Raw genomic sequence first — 22,286 nt, 5'->3', positions numbered from 1 at the left:
AATAGGGTAAAACTTTATTTTACTTTAGGAATTCATGACTATAATTGGACAAGTTCTTTGCTCAATTTTACTGCATGTAATATTCTGCAATATATTGTAGAGATTTCATTGAGTTTTGTATATAATTGTTTTTTTAAGCAGGAAGAACTATATCCTGTCATCAGAATAACAACAGTAATAATTATCCATGTGTACATGACACTTCTTTGATAGAACCTCCAAAATTTTGGAAACATTTAATTTCCAAATGTCTCAGATTTATCATAAATTACACACATTGTTCCAAAATCTAAAAATGCTGACACACCTCAGTTTTAACACAATAGTAACAATATAAAGGAAAATTTATTTTAAATAAAACTGTGTGTTAGGCATATAGCCAATATAACCAAATAGTTGCATAAATAGCCGAATTTAAACCATTTATAGAGTGTTTTAAATTAAAATGGAATTCCCTATCTTCATCTGATTCTTTGTGTAAATAAAGACTATATTTGACTAAATTTGCAATGTGAAACCACTAAAACATATTCCATTTTATTTTGATAGATGTAACTATACATAGTTAACTATGGATCATCCATGCTAATGAAGAAAAACAATTGCTCGGATGATTCCCAAAATTGTCATGTCTGACTTTACAAGATACTTTGATGTTTTCCACCAGTTCATCCTCCCTAATTATGTTTATTCTAAGTTATATTAAGGTTGTATTGCAGTTTCTTCTCATACCATCTCCCCTTTCCATCTTATGAAATAAATGATAGGTGATGAGATAGAGATAAGGGAAGCAGCTCATAAATGAGTGACAGGAAGGAGTCAGTCAAGGGGGACAATTCACAGGCAATACACAAAGTAGATAAATTGCATACAATTAATTGAGAGCTAATATTACAAAGAAAACTTTATTCTATGAATATGAATCTTTTTCAGTGCTACAGTAAATTTGCACACTCATCAAGCATATTGGAAGTGTTCAATCCATATCTCATGAAAGTTTTGAATTGTGAATTCAGGGTTGCTGAGTAGAGTAAGAGTAAACCCTCACAAAACTGAGAGTCAAAGCAGGCTCTGAGAGGTTTAAGAAGCATTCTTCATGTCAGCCTGGAGTATTTTTCTAAGCAAGCTGCAACAGAACTATGAGAAATTGTAGTCTAACATATCATAACTAATTTTGGTAGAGACAGTTGAAAACAAAATTGACAACAAAGCTGAAGACATCATTACTTGCCCTGCATGTTTCTTCTACAAAGAACTTTATGAACTTCACCTTATTAATCTTCAAATTTTGAAACCCCTTTTATAGAAAATAATAATTATTTATCAATTATCATTAATTTTAAAATGTTATACACATGTAAGGAACATAAGAGAAAGATAAGGTATATCCCACACCCTAAGGAGCAGATACTATTGTTGGCCAGAGAGCATGCACACTTGCACACATTACACAATTAAAAATGTAACAAAAATTAAGATATGATCAAGGGTCAAACTGTGAAGAAATGCTAAATACCATAAGAAGAGAAGGTGAGAGAAGAATAAAGGACCAATGGGATAAACAGGGCAGAAATAGATATTTTCAAATATAATCTGATATTTACATATTGTAACTTTCAACTGAAAGTTAGGTTGTCCATGACCTTTAGAAACCCATATTTTGTAAGACTAAATTCTAGAAACTCTCACTTTCACTTCTAGCAAAAGTAGTGTAGTGAACTGAATTTACCCATCCTGCCTAAAATTTTTTTTAAATAGATAAAAATATATGAAACAACTATTTTTCAGGGAAACAATTATTTTCAGGACACTGGACATTAAACAACATAGCATCATAATCCCTAAGAGAAAAAATATTCTTGAGCATTTCCATGAGGCTGTGCAGGTAGGGAGGATCCAAGAAGAACCTGGCAGATTCCCTAAAATGAAGAGATGGGGTTGAGAGTCTATGGACACCAAGGTGGCTGAGTTCAAAGGTCAGTATAGCAGAGATATGAATGATGAACAAAGAGGGAATTCCCAAGATCTGAAGAGGAGTCCCAATCAAATATTTTGCTGAATGGTCATCAGTATACTTGTGTGAAATAACTACTCAAGACCAGGGAAAGAACCACCCTAAATATTAGAGAGACTGCTAATCTTTGTTCCCACCAACCAGACTCAAAAACTTCATGATTCATGTAGGATTTGGGAGAGTACTCAGAAGGGCCTTGCATCAATCGTGTGGAATAACTAGCTTGAAATACTGTCCTGGTCCTACCTAATGAAGTTTGATCCTCAGAGGAACAACTGGACTTCAATTAACTGCATCCCAAAACAAAGCTCATAAACATTTATTAGCTGTTTCTGAAACTTTCCGAAATCCCAACTGTGAATCATGTTCTATATGGCAGATTGATTACAAAAATTACACAAATTCACCATCCCTCTACACATCCATGCCCTTTAAAATCTGAATTTCTACTTCTTCCATCAAGAGATGGAGACTGTTTCCTCACCACTGGAATTTGTGCTACCTTGCTCTGACCTTCTTTGGCCAACAGTATGTGGTGGAAGCAATGGTGTTTCATTTCCTTCTTCTTGCTTGCTTCTGCTTTCTCTTGAAATCCTGCCACCACCACAAGAACAAGCCTGTGATAGCCTGCTGGAGGATGAGAGATCATTTGGACTAGAGCCATGTTATCCCAGCAATGCCATCTGGGATTAGCCAACAGCCAACTGAGCACTAGGTATGGGGGTCAGTCCCAGCCAAGTGTAGATGAACTGCCCAGCCAAGCCTGGTCAAAATCAGCAGAACTGCCTAGTTGACCCAAAGACTTGAGAGTGAAAATAAATGTTTATTGTATTCTACTGAGGTTCTGTGGTCATTTGTTATGCAGTATTATATGGCAATAGATAACTTACACAGTTTAATTAAATAAGGGTTCCTGACAGGAGTTGTTACCAAATCTATTGGGAAGGCATGGTCCTCAGACATTCTAGGATAACTATGACTGGCCTGCCCAGAGCTCACAGAGGGGCTCTAGGGGGCACTGTTGCCTAACTCCACTTGCTAGATTAAAGGATCATGGAATTTTGCACTTTATAATTCCATTCTTAAAGAATCATGTATTAAACTGGGAGAGATTTTAGTAATCAACTTATTCCAGACAGTTATTTTACAGTAGAGGAAAATAATAGCAGAAAGGTTGTGATTGGCTACAAAGTCATAGGCTAGTTACTGTTCTGCTTCATAGTACAGCCTCTCACAAATGTGGAGGAGACTTTAAAGAATTTAAAAATTGCGCTTACCTAATTGAATTAGCCATGTATTTATAATAATCAAGTATATTGCTAATAAAAATTATTTACAACTTGGAAATCAGAAAGGAGTACAGCATGTCCTCTGAATGTCCTAATGGAGCACTGCTTACTAAGCTCACCTAAGGATTATTTAATTCTTGAGAATTTGCTGAGTTTGATTTTGTTATGTAATGTTTGATTAGAGCCCTGATGGTGTGCAGATACATGTTAACTTGTAAATTTCTGTCCAGTATAAAAAATAATCAGCACAGGTTATGGTTTTACTGCCCTGTAGGATATTAACCATTTCTGTATCTAACCTAGCAATTGTATTCTCACATTCCCTTTTTTCCTAAATGCCTATAGCCACTCATTAAAATTTTTTTGAACCAGATTTATCATTTTGATGGTTCCTTGATTAATGCATTGAACAAATCTTTGACATATATCCATCCCATATTTGCATGATCATATTTTCAACATTTTGATAATTACAGTTTGATAATATTAACTATTAGAAAAGATACACACATATACACATATCAAAGAAATATAAACAGACCAAAGAATAAGCTTAGAAAAATAGGAAGAGCCCAAGCAAAATAGATAGGAATAGCCTAAGGTGTTTGGAAAAAGGAATTCATGAAGCAAGAGACCGTATCAGAATAAAGGAAGCAGTATTCACAGTGACACCAGGATTACCAACTGAAAACAAGAATCGAATCATTTTATTTCTACATTAAAGGCATTAATGAGCTTGTAGAGTAAAAAGACTGTCTTATTAATCATTGCATGCTAATGCACACTGTAGGCACCCAATTAATATTTGATTAATTGTACTGAAATGGTTGTAGGAAAGAACCAAAATCCTTTTTCAAATTAAGAAGAACATTTCAAAAACTTCCTACCTGACTTCTGGATTACTATTTCTTTGTTTATGAGGGCACATTTCTAAATTATTGCAGGTAGTGCCTGAGATTACGTTATCTTCATTCAATCCCAGATCTGAGAATACCTGAGAAGTCTCAATATTCTATCTATCATAACCTATATAAAGTAAAACAGAATTAGGTTGGATTAAAACTTAAATATTTGCTTTTTGCAAAGCAGCCAAATGATACTCAAATTATTTTGTATTGACCCAAGGTCTACTCAGTAAGGAAGTAGTTATTTTCCATGATGATAAACTGCAAAAGAATTGAGAAAACTGCTGATCTACCTGGCACAAGACTCATGGGGAATAATATGTCTCAAGTTTTGGAGCAACTAAAGTGCCAGGGTAAGGCTGTGTTTTACACAGCATGTAGAGACTTCAGTGGCTCTATACTATTCAGCAGGCACACGGTGGTTTCAACCAGAAAAAGCACCTAAGCTTCATCTGAATTTTAAAAAATGATTTAGTTAGAAAACATTTTGTCATTAGTCAAAATAGCCCAAAGCAAGGAAACTGTTGGGATAGAGCTGCGAGGTGGTAGATTCAAACATTACCGACAAATTAAAACAGCAACAGGCACCCAGGAGCAAGCAATCCATCAATCATGACTATGATCTGACACAATTTCTGCAGAAGTATTACCAACTGCAAAAAAAAATTCATCTCAACTTATTACTCCACCAGCAATGAGTTAAAGTGACTAAGACTAGGTTTGCATACTGCCTGCAGTTACATTCATACTGTTTGTTTGAGAAGCTAATGAAGTTTAATAAAATGTTATTTGACCCTTCTAAGCTAAAAATGAGGCTAATAATGAAGTTATTTATCGTCCAGAATATCAATGACCCACATTCTCCACACACAAAAAAAATTTTTTAAACCAATACTGTAAAGGCATTTATTCAAGGCCATGTCTATACAAGGATTCAGGAATTAGCCACATATCTTATTTAATAAAGAAATGAATAAGTTGAGTAGAACAGCTGGAACCAAACCCCAAGGTAATAGTTTCCTGAGGACTACTGGTAGTGTTTTTAGAAAGAGCTAACACAAAGGAAGGAAAAACATCACCTCCAAATAAACATGCTAAATATTACATAGATAGTTAAAAAGGATTTTCATCATATACTAAGCTCTAAAATGTAGAAATGAAAATGCTGAGTTCTCTGTTTATTGTATGTCATTTCCCTCCAAAGTTAGCACTTATTTCAATGTCTGTACTTCCATAAGCTATAGAAATATTTCCGGGCTAAGAAATTTATGACTTCAATTTGTAATTACTAGAAAACCAATAAATATACAGTTTTTCACATGGACAGTTTTGTTTTGTAGTGATAACTAGTGTGTTTATTTATTGGTAAATGTTTTGTATATGAAATATATGGTTAATTTAAAAAAAAATGTTTTCTACATGAAATATTGGACAAAACCGCTTTGTCAAAGACTTCATTAGTCAGAGAAAAAGTTTCTAAAGGGATCATGAGGACTGCCCAGAATGCTACCTGGAAATGGGCCAGAAGCTGTGTTTACCAGTGCTGCCAACATAGCCCTGGAGAGGGAAGATGGCAAAGGACACTCCACTGGCTTTCTCCATATGCAACCACTAAGTCTGGATGAATCTTTTCTCTCTCAAGAATGAGAAGCAGTATTGGAAATTTACTAAGTGTTTGTGAAAATAACCTGTCAGCTAGTGAAAAACTAAGACCCAGGCTCTATTTGCAGGAAGTCTTATTTGTTAGTTATGCTATTGCCAGTGATCCAAGGTTTCAGAAGTTGAAAAAAACTGGCTAAGTGGTTAAGACAGTGGTCTCCAAAATCAGAGACAGACCGGAACTAAAATAATTTTCCCTTTATTAGCTGTGAGATATTCAGCAAGGTATTTAACCTCTTGGAATCTCAAGCCCCTCTTGCTGAAATATGGTTGAAAATGACACCTTACTCATAATGATCAACTAAGAGCAATCATGTAAACACTTAATGCATTGTCCAGGGCATAATAGGCATCAAATGAATATTATATATAGAGATATCCAGCAGAGGGCATGTGATAAGATTCTGTTCCAAAAGAAAAACGTATATCTCTCATAAATAACTTATTACAGGTAACACAATTTTAGAGGACATTTTATATCTACAATGTGTCTATAGATACATTGATCTCTATATATCTATATATCTATAAAAATATGGCCACAGTCTCTAAGATTCAGAAAGGCAGGGGACTACTGAAGCAAAGGATAGTCTGGATTGAAGTAAACCAACTGAAATGAGAAATAAATTGAGGTAATACAAACTGCAATAGCAAAATAAAATACATATTTGATTATAGGAAAGGCAAAAATGAACACTAAAGGAAATCCTATAATTTATGTGACAGAAAAATATAAAAAGCTGTTCTAGGAAAAAATTTAAAAAGCAACAGAAACAACAATGGTTGACTTTTATTGAGCAGTTCTTCTAAACTTGGCACTTTAAAAGCTAAATTGGCCCTTCAAAAGCTACCATAGTTGTAGGCGATGCTCCATTTATGAAAAATTATAGCCACAAATATTTCTGTATCTAAAAAAGATGTGGGTTACATATGTATTATTATAACAGATCATGGTCTCTTTTTCTGGGATTTTTCCAAGTATCAGTGAATTATAGAAACTGGTCATCAGGCAAAGAGCAAGACTGGAGGAACTGCTGTAATCTAAACCTAAAAGATGATAGTTACACCTCATTATGCTATCAAAGGCATGCCCAGAACAATGGCTCACAATTACAACTTTGGCAGTCCAGTCTGGCTGGTTTACTTTCTAAATATAATGGAATTATTAAGAAGAATTGTATTTGTGAATATATTGGTCTGGCACTACAGTGCCCCTCTTTCTTTAACTTCTTATTTCAGAGTAGTTAAAAGGACTTTCTTCTATGTAAAAATTTACAGTAGGAAATTGGGCAGCAACAGGTACCAGATAGCAGATGGCAGAGGGCAACAAATGTCAACAAAAGGTCAAAAACTAAAATGTTCTGAAGATTTAATCTTTATTCTAGAGTAAAATTAATTTCAAGATATACAGATTTTAAATATTTTCAAATAGTGAATATTACACTAACCTTTCCATAAGGGAAAAAAATAGATGAAATTTAAAGAACCTGCAGCTCTCTCTTCTTTTGGATATGTTCTAGTCCACTCTGTCCTCTGTTTTTCATGGAATGGGTATACTTTTCTGGTGATCCCAAATCCTAGGTAGAGTCTTGATCCAGGACACACAGAGAAACCAACATACTTTTGATATGCATTAAGCATCAATTTCTTATTTATATTTTTAACTATATTTGATGAAAGAAAATACCTCCATACCCTAAAGGGATCCATATCCTCTTCTCAAACTGTCAAAATTGCCCCCTCTGAACTAGAGGAGGAGTGGGTATCACCATCCCAGAATCCTCTGGATTGTGGAATGAATGATGGACTAGAACAAACTTACTGTTATTCTATCATAGACTTATTATTATTCTAGCAATGGAAGACAATTTATCATTGATGTGGAGGCTGTGGCCACTGGAGATTCTGAGGGGAGGGAGAGGGAAAAACAGGTGTAAGATGGTGGCATTTTCAGAACATTGGAATTGTCCTGAGTGATGTTGCAATTATGGATATAGGCCATTAAATATTTTGTCATAACTTGCAAAATTGTGCAGGACAGAATGTGAAATACAATGTAAACTATAATCCATGCTTAGTGGCAATGGTCCAATATGTGTTTATTAATTGTAACAAATATACCATACTAGAAGGATGTTGTTAATGTGGGAAAGTATGGGAGGGGGAGGGAGGGGGGTATATGGGAATTCCCTATATTTTTATGTAACATTTATGCAATCTAAGTATTTTTAAAAAATTTTAAGTATTAAGAAAATTACATGGATATAGCATCCCTCCAGAATACCTCCAGGACACCTTTTCAGCGCCTTTACACCCAGATGAGAGAACTACAGTTCCCTGGTGCCTTGGTTTAGCTTTCTAGTCAGGGCTTAGCTCTAGTTCCTTCTTCAACTACCCTATCTTTTTCCTTAAATATTATTTAACCTTCTACCCTCTTCAGATTATGAGTCTTACATGGGATTAAATGTGTATATATGTGTTTCTCTGTATACATAAGTTGTGGGCTTCAGAGATGCACTTGTTAAAATATTGAAAAAATGTAATTAATAATATAATTTATAACTTTCCTTTATCTCATGTTATATGAAGAATATTTTAAACCCTTTGAAAGTAGAGTTGATATACATAGATACCTGATAAAATATTTTAAAATAAATCTTTCTAGGCTTTTCAAGTCCCAACTGAACTTCCCTAGACAAATTTACTTTTAAAACATCCACATCATCCTGTGAAAATGGTTTGTTTCAGCTTTAAAATTTTCAGAAAATTACATTAGACCCAGAAAACATTTGGACAATGCTTTATTCTTAATATAATCTTGATATGATTTGCTCATAATAAAACTGTGATAAGATTCCAGTCTATGCCAATCCTATAGAAAGTATATTAGTAGTCTGAATCAAAATTTTATTTATATCAAGAAAGGCAACTGGGGCACTGTCTATAAAGCAATTATCAAGACCATATTTTCAATATATTTCTGATGGAGGAAAAAGAAACCCACAACTCAAGCATCATCAGGCATGTCTTTTTTTAATAGCTTACCTATATATCATAAGAAAGACTTCGAAGAGCAAAGAATCTTATCTAAAGTGGGTTGAATTTCTTTAGAATATCATACGACGTTTACCTACTGAATCTAAGCGTTTATAAGAGCTTTAATAGATTGACTTTTAGGAAAAACACATCCAAGTGCCAAGTTTCCTCACTTGTTAGAAGTGGTTAACAGGAGATCCATAAGTAAGCTAATAAGCAATAAAGTTTTTTTAATGTTGCTATATCGTTTCATTCATTAATTCAACAAATATCAAATATGTATTGAGTGTCTAATTTTTCTAATTATTTTGCTAGGCATTAAGGTTACAGACATATGAAAAAAGATATGATCCTTTAAATTTCTTCCAAGAATTTAAAAAAATTATATAATAATCAATGAATGCCTACTGGAAAATTAAGGGGAGTTAGGGAATACATTACCTAGTCACAGAAAGCCTTTGCGGAAGTAATACTTAAGCTTTTATGAGTGAGCAAGACTTACATATTTAAAAGAGGGGGTATGGCAGAAAAGGAAGAAACTGGTGGCAGTGGAAACAATTTTCAAAAATTTCTTTTAGTCGTATAGGGATAAGAAAGGCCAATAAGCTTCCTGGTCAGTTAAAAAATTTGAGATCTGCTGAGGATGTTCTAAAATTGTCTCTTTCCCGTCTAACTGGTATTTTTTGGAAATGGACAAATAAGGTAAAGTTTTATATTGAGGAGCTGTTCCAAATTATTAATATCTGATAATAGCACTTGCCACAGAAATCTTGGATCATCATCATTTCTACAATGCACTGAACACTTACAATGGACTAAGTGGTTTTCATAATTAGTTTCAGATATTTACCACAACCATCTAGGAGATAATATTGGTATTCTCATTTTTCCATGAGGACACTGAAGACTGGAAAAGTTAGAAAACTCTCCCAAGTGCACACAATTAAAACCTTGTAAAGCCATGATTTGAATCCCAGGCCAATACTCTTAACCATTTCAAGAGGCTGCCTGCAACAGGAAATATAAATGTTTAAGGGATTAAAAGAAAGTTGAATGGAAAGGACAAATGAGTTTATATGGCTATGAGTCTCCAAAAAAGAGCCGGGAGGTCACCAGAGGGATGGCCCTTACGCACACCTCAGCAGAGTCCCAGAGACAGCTAAAGTAGATACAACCCCAGGTATTGGTTCTTCAGAGGGCTACAGAGACCCACAGGTTCTATGGTCATGGCAGATGGACTTTGGTGCCATGTCAGTTTGGCCTACTTTGGAGTTTGTGTTCCTGAGTGTGATGGAGTTGGACTCAGGTATGATCTTTGTTCACAAGCCTCTCTTGTGACTTTTACCAAACCTGTGGTTGGTGCTGGGGTTTAGTGTAAATTCAGGGGACCTCAATCTCTGGACTCTCCATGTGATAGCCAGGCTCTGAGCCTCAACAGACTTGCAAATCCTACCCTCTGGTTTATTGGACTTACCCCAGCCAGCTAACAGAGAGGTGAAGAAGGTCAACCACCACACCAGAGAGCCAGAGTGCCTACAACTGCAAACAGGAGAATTGCGTCCATCATCCAAGTAGAATCGAAGCACCCTCTCGATACAGAGGTGGCCTGGACTTAACTATCCCAGGGTCCACAGAATGGAGGAATAGAGTATAAATTAGAGTGGACTTACTGATACTCTATTCTGGAACTAATGTGATTAGTAATGGAAGTAAATGTACCACTGAGACAGAGAAAGTGGCCATGGTAGCTGGTAAGGGTGGGAATGGGAAGAAGAGATGTGATGTGGGGGCATTTTCAGGACTTGGAGGTGTCCTGGGTGGTACTGCAGGGACAGTTACTGGACATTGTATTTCCTCCCATGGCCCACTGGGTGGACTGGGGGAGAGTGTAAACTGTAATGTGGACCATTGACCATGTGGTGCAGCAGTGCTCAGAGAAGTATTCACCAGGTGCGGGGGGTGTCCCGTGATGATGGAGGAGGTTGTGGTTGTGTGTGGGGGGCGAGTATGGAGGTATATGGGGATCTCATATTTTTTTAATGTAACATTAAAAATAAATTAATTAATTAATTAAAAAATTTTTTTAAAGAAAGTTGAAAAGAGTTTCCCTGAAATATATCCATAACAACACAAGCCAGGTAAGTGATATTTATAAGCAGCTTTGTTTTTCCGAGTTGGATCTGATTTACATTTATTTAGTTCCTACTATGAGCTAAGCTCCATATTCTTTGACTCACATTATCACACACACAATCCTCCCCTGAGTATATAATCCTTCCTTTCCAGGTTATGTGAAAATTGTTCTTGAGTTTTTAATGATTGTTCTTATTCCCATTTATAATATCCATCCTAGTAATAGTGGCATTTTGTCATAAAGTGTTTGTAGATATTACTTTGTATCATAAATACCTTCTACAATCAGACATAAATATAAATAGACTCACATTTAAATGATTTAGTCTACAGAAAATTTTATCTTAACAATAGATGCAATTTAGCTGAACAAGGCTGGCACAGTTTTATTGAAGAAACTTTCTTTCCAAGTTTATTAAAAATGAATTGGCATCACCACTTAAAATTTGCATTTTCCAGGTGATAAAACTGTTGTATGATGTTCTTCTGTAAGAATGAAGCTATTCCCCAACTTTGTTCCACAAACTCTCCATTATTCAAGTTTTTGCCAAATACTAGCTGAACGACTTTGGGGAAGCTATTTAGTCTCTCTGCGCTTCAGATTTCTCCTGGGTAAAGTGAGGATCATTATGATAACCACTCCATAGGATTGTTGATGAAGTAGTAGTCATAAAATGCGTAAGTGTGACAAACACATGTGATAACATGGATGAATCTTGAGAACCTTATGTTGAGTGAAGCAACCCAGACATTGAAGGACAAATACTACATGACCTCAATGATATGAAATAAACAAGCTGCCCTAGATAGCAAGAGACTGAACGATAGGCTTACAGGAAATCGGAGGGTGGAGGAAGGATATGAACCGATGTCTGCAAGGGTGGAATTTAAGACGAGATGGTGGTAAGTATGAACACAAAGAAGAGATAAAAGGGGGGCAAGGGGTTGCCTTTGGTTGGGGCTTTGCGGGTTTGAGGGTGGCTGGGGAGGGACGGATGGGTAACGTTGCCCAAAAGTGGGGGGAGGGAGGGGTAGCATACGAACACAGGAGAGGGTCAGGTGTTGGTGGAGAGTAAAATGCCGAGAAAATCATATCAAAATATAATAAAGAGGGTTACCTGTTTAGAATGCTCGGAGGGGAGGGTCTGATGCAGGACGGGCTCCTGGGGAATGTCTAAATGCTCATTCTGCCAGAGTGGGTGACACCATGGGATAGAAACCCAAGTAGTGAGAGTGGGGGTGGACCCACATCCTGGGGAGGACTAATGCCATCAAATAGAGGGAACTGTATCCCTCGAGAGAAAGGGTGGCTCCCAGGGCATTGGGGCAGTTGAGCAAGTTAGGCCCTGAACACTATTCCATCTATCTCTGGAAGTGGCTCCTCAGGAAACGGAGGTTGGCTGTCACTGTGGGCACCAAGGTGGAAGGGAAAATGGACGGTAAATGTGTGGAACCAAAGTAAATGGGGGGTAAGAGAGGAGTTTCTTGAGAGTACACAAGGATGGATATAAAACATGTAATATTACACCATAACATATAGGAGATGACAGACTGATAATGTAAACCATAATGTAAAACATAGGATAACTAAAAATGTAAACTACTGTGTATCCTAAAGTATGCACCATAATGTAAGCACAGATGTTACCTTGTTAGAAAGCTAATGTCTCAGACTCTGTACATCACTTTAAGTAAATATGATATGAATAGGGCGTAAGAGTATCACTGTGGAAGGGAAAAGGTTTTCTGGTGGATGTGTGGGAGTGCTGTATATTATATATATACATTGCTGTGGTCTAGGACTCCTGTGAAGAAAAGCTGAATAATTGGGGGGGGGGGGGGGGAATAGGATGTGGAATTTTTTCAAGTCAACATTCTTTATCTAAGTTCTTTATCTAACTTTATCCAAGTTCTTTATCTATCCTTTAAACCCATCGCTATATGCCATTCCCTAGTAAGGGACCATGACATTATATTGGGCTTCAAATTTCGGGGAGTTCTGGATCACAGAGTGTTTCAACAATGGCAATGGAGGGATACTGGTATGGGATACCAATGACAGGTGATATATGGCTGACAGGGAGCTGTACAGAACATATGTCCAGGGTGCATGGTAATGTTTGGATATACTCATAGTGGCAATAATTAAAAACCACAGCAGGGGGGGTACTGGGTTCCTGGCCAGTGGTGCTCTGTCGTGGTCCCTAGGGGAGCAGCAACAGTCTCCCAGGTACAGTGGTGGGGACTGGGAGGGAGTGAGGGTTCAACAGTGAGCCCCTGATGCTAATGACTATGCTTGTGAGCTGATAAGCCTAAAATAAGAACAAGACCTAGAGCAACATTGTGCCTGGGAATTTCCTCCTGTCAGCCTTCATGTTACTCAAATGTGGCCAGTCTCGAAGCCAAACTCAGCATGCAAATGCAATGCCTTCCCCCCAGCGTGGGACATGACACCCGGGGATGAGCCTCCCTGGCAACGAGGGACCACTATCAACTACCAATGGATGATGCAACTGGAAAATGACCTTATACGGAAGGTTCAATGCGGATCAGCAGAATATCCACGTCTACATAAAATACCATGACTTTAAAATGCTATTTGACCTAAAGTAAGGGGGAAATGAAAAGGAGAAATGAGTTTATATGGCTACGAGTTTCTAAAAAAGAGTCTGGAGGCTGGCAGAAGGATTGCCCTCATGCACAACTGAGCAGAGTCAGAGAGACAGATAAAGCAGATACAACCCCCAGATATTGGTTCCTTTGAGGGCTAAAGAGACCCATGGGAGTTATGGTCATGGCCGATGGGGTTAACTACCAGGGCAGATGGCCCCTCTTTGGAAATGGTGTTTATGTGTGATGAATCTGGACTCAGATGGGATCTCCCTTCATAAGACTTTCATGCTAATGTGCTGGAGGTGCAGTTAATGTTGGGGTTTAAGATATATTTAGGGGATTTGAATCTCTGGACTGACAATGTGATAGCCAGGTCCTGAGCCTCAACAGACTCCAGCACCTACAATCTGATCTATTGGACTTACCACACTCAGCTAAGATGGAGTTGAAGAAGGACAACCACCACACCATGGAGCCTAGAGTGATTACAACTGAAAATGGGAGGATTGCATCCAGCATCCATGTGGAATCTGAGCCTCCTCTTGACATAGAGGTGCAATGGACACAACCAATCCAATGTCCACATAGAAGAGGTGGCATTGGATTGGGAAAAGTGGACATGGTGGACGATGGGTATGGGGAAAGGCAGGAAGAGATGAGAGGTGGAGGCGTCTTTGGGACATGGAGCTGCCCTGGATGGTGCTTCAGAGGTAATCATCGGACATTGTAAATCCTCACAGGGCCCACCGGATGGAATGGAGGAGAGTATGGGCCATGATGTGAACCATTGTCTATGAGGTGCAGAGGTGCCCAAAGATGTACTTACCAAATCCAATGGTTGTGTCATGATGATGGGAACGAGTGTTGTTGGGGGGGGGGGGAGGGGAGGTGGGGGGGTGGGGTTGAATGGGACCTCACATATATATTTTTAATGTAATATTATTACAAAGTCAATAAAAAAAATAAAAATAAAAAAATAAAATCTGTAATGGGGAAAAAAAAAAAATAAAATAAAATAAAATGCATAAGTGTGGCACATGATAAGTGGCTAATGCATAGTAAATATTTTATTATGTCATTATTTCATATTTTAAGATAGACATTAAGAAAGTCCCTGTGAAGTAAAATGCTACTATAGAGTTTCTATATTTCTATAAATATTTATTGCATTTTTTTCAACATAACCATGTTAAATGACTACTGTAACCCTTGCCTCAAAAAATGTTAGAAATATATATAAACCCTATATTTTGAGTCCTATTCAAAATTCATCTTATTCCTTTCCCTAGGTGGGGAACTCAGTTTCATTCCTTGGAGCAATGCTAAGAACTAGCTAAAAACCAACTTGCTCAGGTCTGCAGTTGTGGGAATAGCTTACAGGTTTCCCATTTATAATAAAAATTTTCCTCTTAAACTGCTGGATGCTTAAAGAAAGGCATAAAATAAAGAACCCTGTGGATATTTTTCTAAATTATATTAACAATTTTAAAATATGTGCACCTTCTCAACATATAACATGCAAAAATATTTCTCAGAATATAAAGAAGCAAACAAACCATGAACCTTCAAAATTCCTCAAACTTTGACCACTTCCAGATACTGCTCTATCTATCACTGCCAATTTTGGGAAATAGTATCCTTAAATATTGTTTCCACATCCTCACCTGACATTTACTCCCCAACCCATTGTTATTTGCTTTCACCTCCCATCTTTCCCTTGAAATTCTTTGCGGATTATTCCAGTAGGTGTATTTTTTAAATCTGTATTTTACATATTCTTTGAGCAGCACCTAACACTGTTAATCACTTCTTCCTTCTTTAGATTTTCCCCACAATTCCACACCAAAGCAATGTTACTCTTACTTTTTTCAGTCTCTACTATAGGATGCTCTTCTTCTACCTAATCCTAAAACGTTATATTTCCACAGGGTTTAGCTCTTAGTCATCTCAGTTTCCTCAATCTTCCCTCTTACCATAGGTAAATGAATCAGTCCAGGGACTGTGATTATCATCTCTACAGCAATAAAATAAAAGCAGTGTCTATTTCCCAAATCTTTCTCCATCCACTAAACTCAAATAACCAGCAGAACATTTTCACTCAGATGTCCTGGAGGCATCCAAAATTCTTCATTTATTCCTCTATCCATCCATGATTCATCATCCATTGATTCACTCATTCATTTATTCAACAAATATTTACTGAGTGTCTATTTATGTGCCAGGTACTGTTTTTAGCTCTGGCAACGTAAAAGTGGGGAAAAGCTCAATCCCTACCCTTACGGAATTTACATTAATGCTTATGTCCAAAATCTATTCATATCTAATGAACCCATTATATTTTCCAAACAAATACATCCCTCCTCTATATTCTAGATCACAAAGAATACCACGCTATCTGCTTACCTTTAAAATTCACAACATTCAGCTATTACTCCTTCCTTTTGCCCCATTCCCTTCATATAAATCAATCATTTATTCTTTTCCATCCATCTTCCTCAATATCTTCCCAAATGTGCATTCTTCTCTACAGCCATTGTTAAGGTACTTCACACCTCTTACCTACCTACTTCAAAGACTATTACTATTCTCAGACCTAACATTCTTATCTATCTTTCCTCTCTCTACTCTCCACTAAAATAATATTTATACAATGTACATCTGGTCATGTCACATCCTTGTTTAAACTGTTTCAATGATGCCCCACTGTTTTCAGGGGAAAAAAAGTACACTTATAAAGCAGAATATTCTACATGATCTGTGCCTTTTCTACCAGTCCAGTCTCATCTCCATTTAGTGCTCAGACAATATTCCCAACCACCTGTTACCCTAGTGTGGAAGGAGCTATCGATGTCTCACCCATATTCACTTGGCTCACTCAGAAGGTATTCCAAGACAGGCTGATGGCTGACTGCCTTTCTCTGCCAGAGGAGTCTCTGTCTATGAAAGCTTGGAAGAGATGGAAGAGAGTTTGGCCAGTAGTGCAGGAGAGTTAATGCCTGTGGCAAACTGAGCCGTGTATACCAGAAAAAAAAGAAATATGTACTTAATCTTAGCCCACATTCCTATGAGTGTGACTCCATTGTAAATAGGACCTTTTGAAGATGTTATTTTTAGTGAATATGTGGCCTAACTGAGTTAGGATGGGTCTTTTTTTAAAAATTTATTGAAATATATCACTCATATATAAACATACATAAACAATAAATGTATAATAGTTGTGAACTTACAAAACAAACATATAACACCAAACAAACATATATAACATCTCACCCTACCACCAATAACTTGCATTGTTTTTAAACCTTTTTAACTAATGATTAAAGAGCATTGTCAAAATATTACTATTAAACAAAGTATTTTCCCCCTAACCAATCCAATTATTATCTCTATATCATTTCTATATGAACATACATAAACAATTAAGTGTATAGTAAAAGTTGTGAACTTACAAAGCAAAATGCATAACATCATACATCAACCTCTACCAACACCTTGCATTGTCATGAGATGTTTGTTACAAACTATGAAAGAACACTGTCAAAATCTTACTAGTAATCCTATTACTGGAGACATTATAAAGATAGAAAGTAAAGGGGAGGAGCAAGAAGTTAGAAATCAATGGAACCCATAAGAGGAAAGAGAGGACATTACCATGTAATGGGAAAACAAATGAACCCAAGGATTGCTGGCCAGCAAGACAGCTGCCAATCCCAGGAGGAAGCAACCTTCTAGTCCCTGAAACCCTGAGCCAATAAACTTCTTTTGTTGTATCAACCCATTGTGTGGTATTTGTCACAAGAGTGCTCAATACCACTTAGAGTAATCCTCAACCAATAAGAGAGAGGAGCTGGTAAATAAATGCCCCAACTTTTTTGTCACCCAGTGGGAGAGTTATGAGGCATATTCCACAGATAGTCTTGGAGGGCATCCAGTATGATGAAGTAGTACACACTAAGTGACTTTCCTTCTTTTCCATCTCACTTCACCACTCCCTGGCAGTCCTTCCCAGGATTACCTCAAAAATAAATAGCATGCACACAAATCCTTGTCAGAGATTCTGCTTTTGGGGAAACCCAAATTAAAATCCCTGGACATTAGCCATGATATTACCCTTCAGTTCTACAAAACTAATTATGAGCTGTATTCTGCTTGCTTCTTGACTTTGCACATTCTCTTCTTACTGCCTATTTTCCTGCATCTTCTTTGCCTCAGGTGTTTTTCCATAGTACCTTAACCATTGCTTCCCCAGGGAAATTTAACCTGACACCCCAAAAATCCTTATCAGGATATTCTTCACCATAGAAACTAAATCCGGATTTTTATGTCTTCACAAAACCTTGTTTTTCTCTAGCTTAGCATTTAGCACACACTGTGTAAGTGCTCCTCCCAACTATGGGTTTCTTTAGAGCGACAACTGTGTCTTACTGTTTTCCTTTTCCCACCAACTAGCACAATTTCTAGCACTAAGAAGTACTTAGTGAAAATAAATTGAAAGAATAGATAACAAATGATGAATAAACTACACTGAAACAAATCAAGAACAAAATCATTCCCTCCTGTATATTCAAAACAGCAAAAGTGAGTTTCTCACAATGTGTCTCAGGAGATAAGTAGTTGGCAAAGCTGTATAGCCAAAAGCAACACATTTTAATCCACTTGAAAACCAGACGACAGTCATTTATTCTATCCATATTATACTTCCTGGGCCACTGCAATAGTTAATGGACTGTTTAATGAGTCAATCCTGGAATATTAACTGATAACCAGAATGAAATGCTTTTCCTCTCCCATTGCATACATCTTCCTTTTGAAAAGCATGACTGAATGATTGCTACTGGGCAGGAGAGAGTCACCTCCTGGATCAAACTCCACCTCCCACTCTCCCTGTGGCACTACATAGAAAATGCATAAGACCCATGGCACCAATCTGCCTCTCCAGGAGCTAAGTGAAGAGAAATGTGAGCCTTTCATTCCCAAGCTGCTTGGAACACACAGCCAGTGGCTGAAATAGCTTGTTTAACAAGCACTGGATTTTTCCTCTCAATCACAGTTCTAAAGCTATCAGTTATTGAAAAGCTGATTTTCAAAGAACACACTAGAACAGTTTTACCATACAGCTGCACTGCTATATAAATCTTCCATAAATATCTCCACAATTCCAAGAAAATTCTAAGCTAAATACTGCTTTTAGAGAGGACATAGTAAAATATGTCCTTATGGGGAAAAATCCAGGCAGTGAAATTTGGTTGCTCATTTTAATACTAAAATTACAAAATCAGGCACATGGCTTCTCTTACACTTTTAAGCTAAAAGAAATCAGATTTTTGAAATTTCTAAAACCCCGAAATCATTTTTTGGAAGCTCAGTCTAGAAGGTCCTTTTGTGGGACTCTAAGGTGGACATTAACAGTCAGCTTCACAATTAGTGGAAATGCCTCACTTCTGTTTGCAGTGAGGATGGAAGTGGATGAAGAATTTGAAGCAGTATAAACTAATGCTTTGGAGACACTAAGCAGATCAAGAGAAGGCAACATCATCCTTGGGAGTAGTTGACTGCTTGAACCCAAGTTTCTGCTCCACAGTGTACTTCAATTCCTTATCTCCAGCACTATTTTGAAAAAACGCCCAGGAACCCACTGATCCTGCAATACTGATGTGAGGCTTTACTTCCATTAACCAGCTTTATCATTCTCCAGTGGTGATCAACCACACCCACTGCAACCCTTTAGGCTGCCTTTGTAGCATTTTATAATGTTAATACTATGAGTCTTATCACAGTGGAAAGTTTTTGGACTCTAACCAGCTGTATTGTGACCTGAGTTTCCCCCATTTAAGACATTCAATTTCTGCCAAATGGCCTACCAAATGAAAGTGTACTGCAAATGAATCTCTAATATAACTATTTGGGAGCCATTCACTAGAAGGCTGCTGAAGAAAATAAACTGACCATACCCAAGAATGGTCTGTGAAATCACTGATAAAAGAAAAGGCATAATGAGAATTGTTTTGTGTCCCATCAAGTATTGTACAGTCCTATGGTTCATTTCTGCAAACTCTTAGCTCCCAATAAAATAGGCTCTCCTGGCTGGTGCTAAATGCAGGCTTACTAAGTTGATTTGCTTCAAATAAAGAAATGCCACAATATCCCATGGAAATGACAGGGTGCTTGTTAGACACAAGACAAAAGGCCTACCCATTTTCAATATCTAGCGCAATTCCTGGCACATATTAGACACTTAACAAATATTTGTTAAATAAATGAATAATTGAACATGCATAAGCTGAGCCCCTGATGTTTCTGAAAAATTTTCAAAGTGCTGGTGCATTGAAAGTTCAACCCAATGGCCTGAGCCATCATTTGACCACAAAGCATAAATAGAAACCTCAGCAGGACCAAAAAAATAAGAATCTAAAACTTTGGATCTAATCCATATTCTAAAGCATTGTGGAATTAATAAGTGAAAATTTAATGCTATTTTGAGTTCTAGCTTTGTGTGGAAGCCTGACCGTCCCTCAGTTTTAAAATACTTACCCAGAATACTAAAATCAGAACTCTTTTTCTCATGTTGTTCTTTCCTTTGTTTCCGTAGGAAACAGTGACTTCCAGGCATCCAAGATGACACAACATAGATTGCCAAATTGCATGCCACCCTGCAGTTGCCAAGGAGATAATGTATGTCATTCCTACAAATAGCATGTTGCTCATGCCTTCATTTCCTTTATCTTGCTTCTTAAGATATTCTTTGCCTGAACTGAATGAAGATAATGTTCACCATGAACTGATGGAAACATTCCTTTTAAAATTTTTGTTTATCCCATTTCCTCAAGGCACTTGATCACATCGCAGCACACACAGTCCATGGAGGGTCTGAGGGCATTTTATGCTGATTATGGAACTTATGATTCAGTAGTTTTCAGTAAAAAAAAAAAATCATCCTGAATTCTGTCTCTCTGTTAAATCCACACCTGACACTAGTTTAAAATGCCCTAACACAAAAGCAGCTGCACTTACTGAATTTACATTAGAAGGAAGGGGAAAGAAACAAGGAAGCAAGTGAAGGAGGGAAAGAATGGAAGTAAGGTAGAAAGACAGGAAGGAAGGGGAAAAGAGATAGAAGGATGGAGGGGGAAATAAAGGTAGAGAAACTCCTGTTCATTGAGCACCTACTGTATTCTAGATTAATATCTGAATATTTGATCTTGACTAATATCATACCTCTAGAAAAAGGAAGAGTCAATGTTTGAACTTAGGTCTGTCTGGCTTAAAAGCACAGAGTCGGCATTACCATCCAAAATCCTCAATATTGAGGAATAAACAAACATAAAGGGAGAATGCAATCATGGCCTGAAGTAGTACTTAGTATTAGTTTAGCAATGGAAGAACTGGTATCATTGATATAAAGACAGTGGCCACCAGAGGATCTGAGGGGAGGGGAGGGAAGAATAGGTGTAACATGGGACATTTTTGGGGCATTGGAATTGTCCTGCATGACACTGCAATGACAGATACAGGCCATTATACATTCTATTAAACCTATGAAGTTGTGCAGTACAAAGAGTAAATGATAATGTAAACTATAGACCATGGTTAGCAGCAATGCTTCAATATGTGTTTTATTAATTGGAACAAATGTACCACACTAATGAAAGATGTTGTTAATGGGGCAAAGTGGGGGAGGGGGAAAAGGTGGGGTACATAGGGATACCCTATATCTTTGATGTAACATTATATAATTTAAAGCTTCTTTAGTAATAAAAAAAAAAGTTTAAAACCACTTGTTATCCAGTTATCTAGTGCTGCAAAACAGCCCCAAAACTTAGTGGATTAGAACAATTGCAATACTTTTAATATTATCTTCTGTGAGTTTAAAGGTTGACAGGGCTCAGCTAGGCAGTCTCACTTGGGGTCCCTCATGTGGCTGCTGTCACAGAGTGGATGGGGCTGGAGTCACTCTGAAGGCCTCCTCACTTACATGCCTATCAGAGGATGCGGGTAGTCAGCCAGAATGCCCTAGAGGTGGTCTCTCCATGCTGCCTGAGCTTTCTCAAAGTATGATGACTGAGTTCCAAGAAAAGGATCCCAAAGAGCTAGGCAAAAGCTGGCTCTCCTTTCACGACATTGCCTTGAAGTCTAATGGCATCACTCCCATCATGATCACAAACTCATCCAGATTCAAGCAGAGGGAACACAAACCCCACCTCTCAAAGGGAAGAGGATCAATATTACATTGCAAGAAGAGTATGTGGGATGGAGTCTTATTTCAACCATCTTGAAAAATATAATCTGCCACAACCTGTTTCTGCAATATCCATGATGGCTTAGATAGATTGAGGTCCAAGTTTCATAGCTCTCTTTGTCTGGAGGAATAATTGCAGAAGAAACAATTCCAATGACCAGTCTGTAAAGAGGAATGAAGTGACCTTTAAGGTCAGCATGATAAATTGTGCAAAAATGAACCTCGAAATTGAACTTTGGAATGAATTTATGATTTTTTGTGTGTGCTTAACAGAATCCCCTTTGGTCAGACATTGTCAATTTTCAAAGCATTAGGATATCATAACAACTAACCGTGCAAAAACTATGCTGTGGCATATTCATATATAAGTAATTTAGCTTTTTTGGTTCTTTTTGTAACCA

General features: G+C 37.2%; 1 protein-coding gene across 1 annotated transcript in view; it reads right to left on the bottom strand.

Moving 5' to 3' along the window:
• Positions 1–22,286, bottom strand: part of GABRA4 (gamma-aminobutyric acid type A receptor subunit alpha4) — a 73,544-nt gene that overhangs the window by 9,288 nt on the left and 41,970 nt on the right. The window lies entirely within an intron of this gene.

The sequence above is a fragment of the Dasypus novemcinctus genome, chromosome 1 (assembly GCF_030445035.2).
Source record: "Dasypus novemcinctus isolate mDasNov1 chromosome 1, mDasNov1.1.hap2, whole genome shotgun sequence".
In the NCBI taxonomy this organism is placed as follows: domain Eukaryota; kingdom Metazoa; phylum Chordata; class Mammalia; order Cingulata; family Dasypodidae; genus Dasypus; species Dasypus novemcinctus.
Note: the sequence above shows the minus strand (reverse complement) of the source record. Positions and strands in the feature narration are given on the sequence as shown.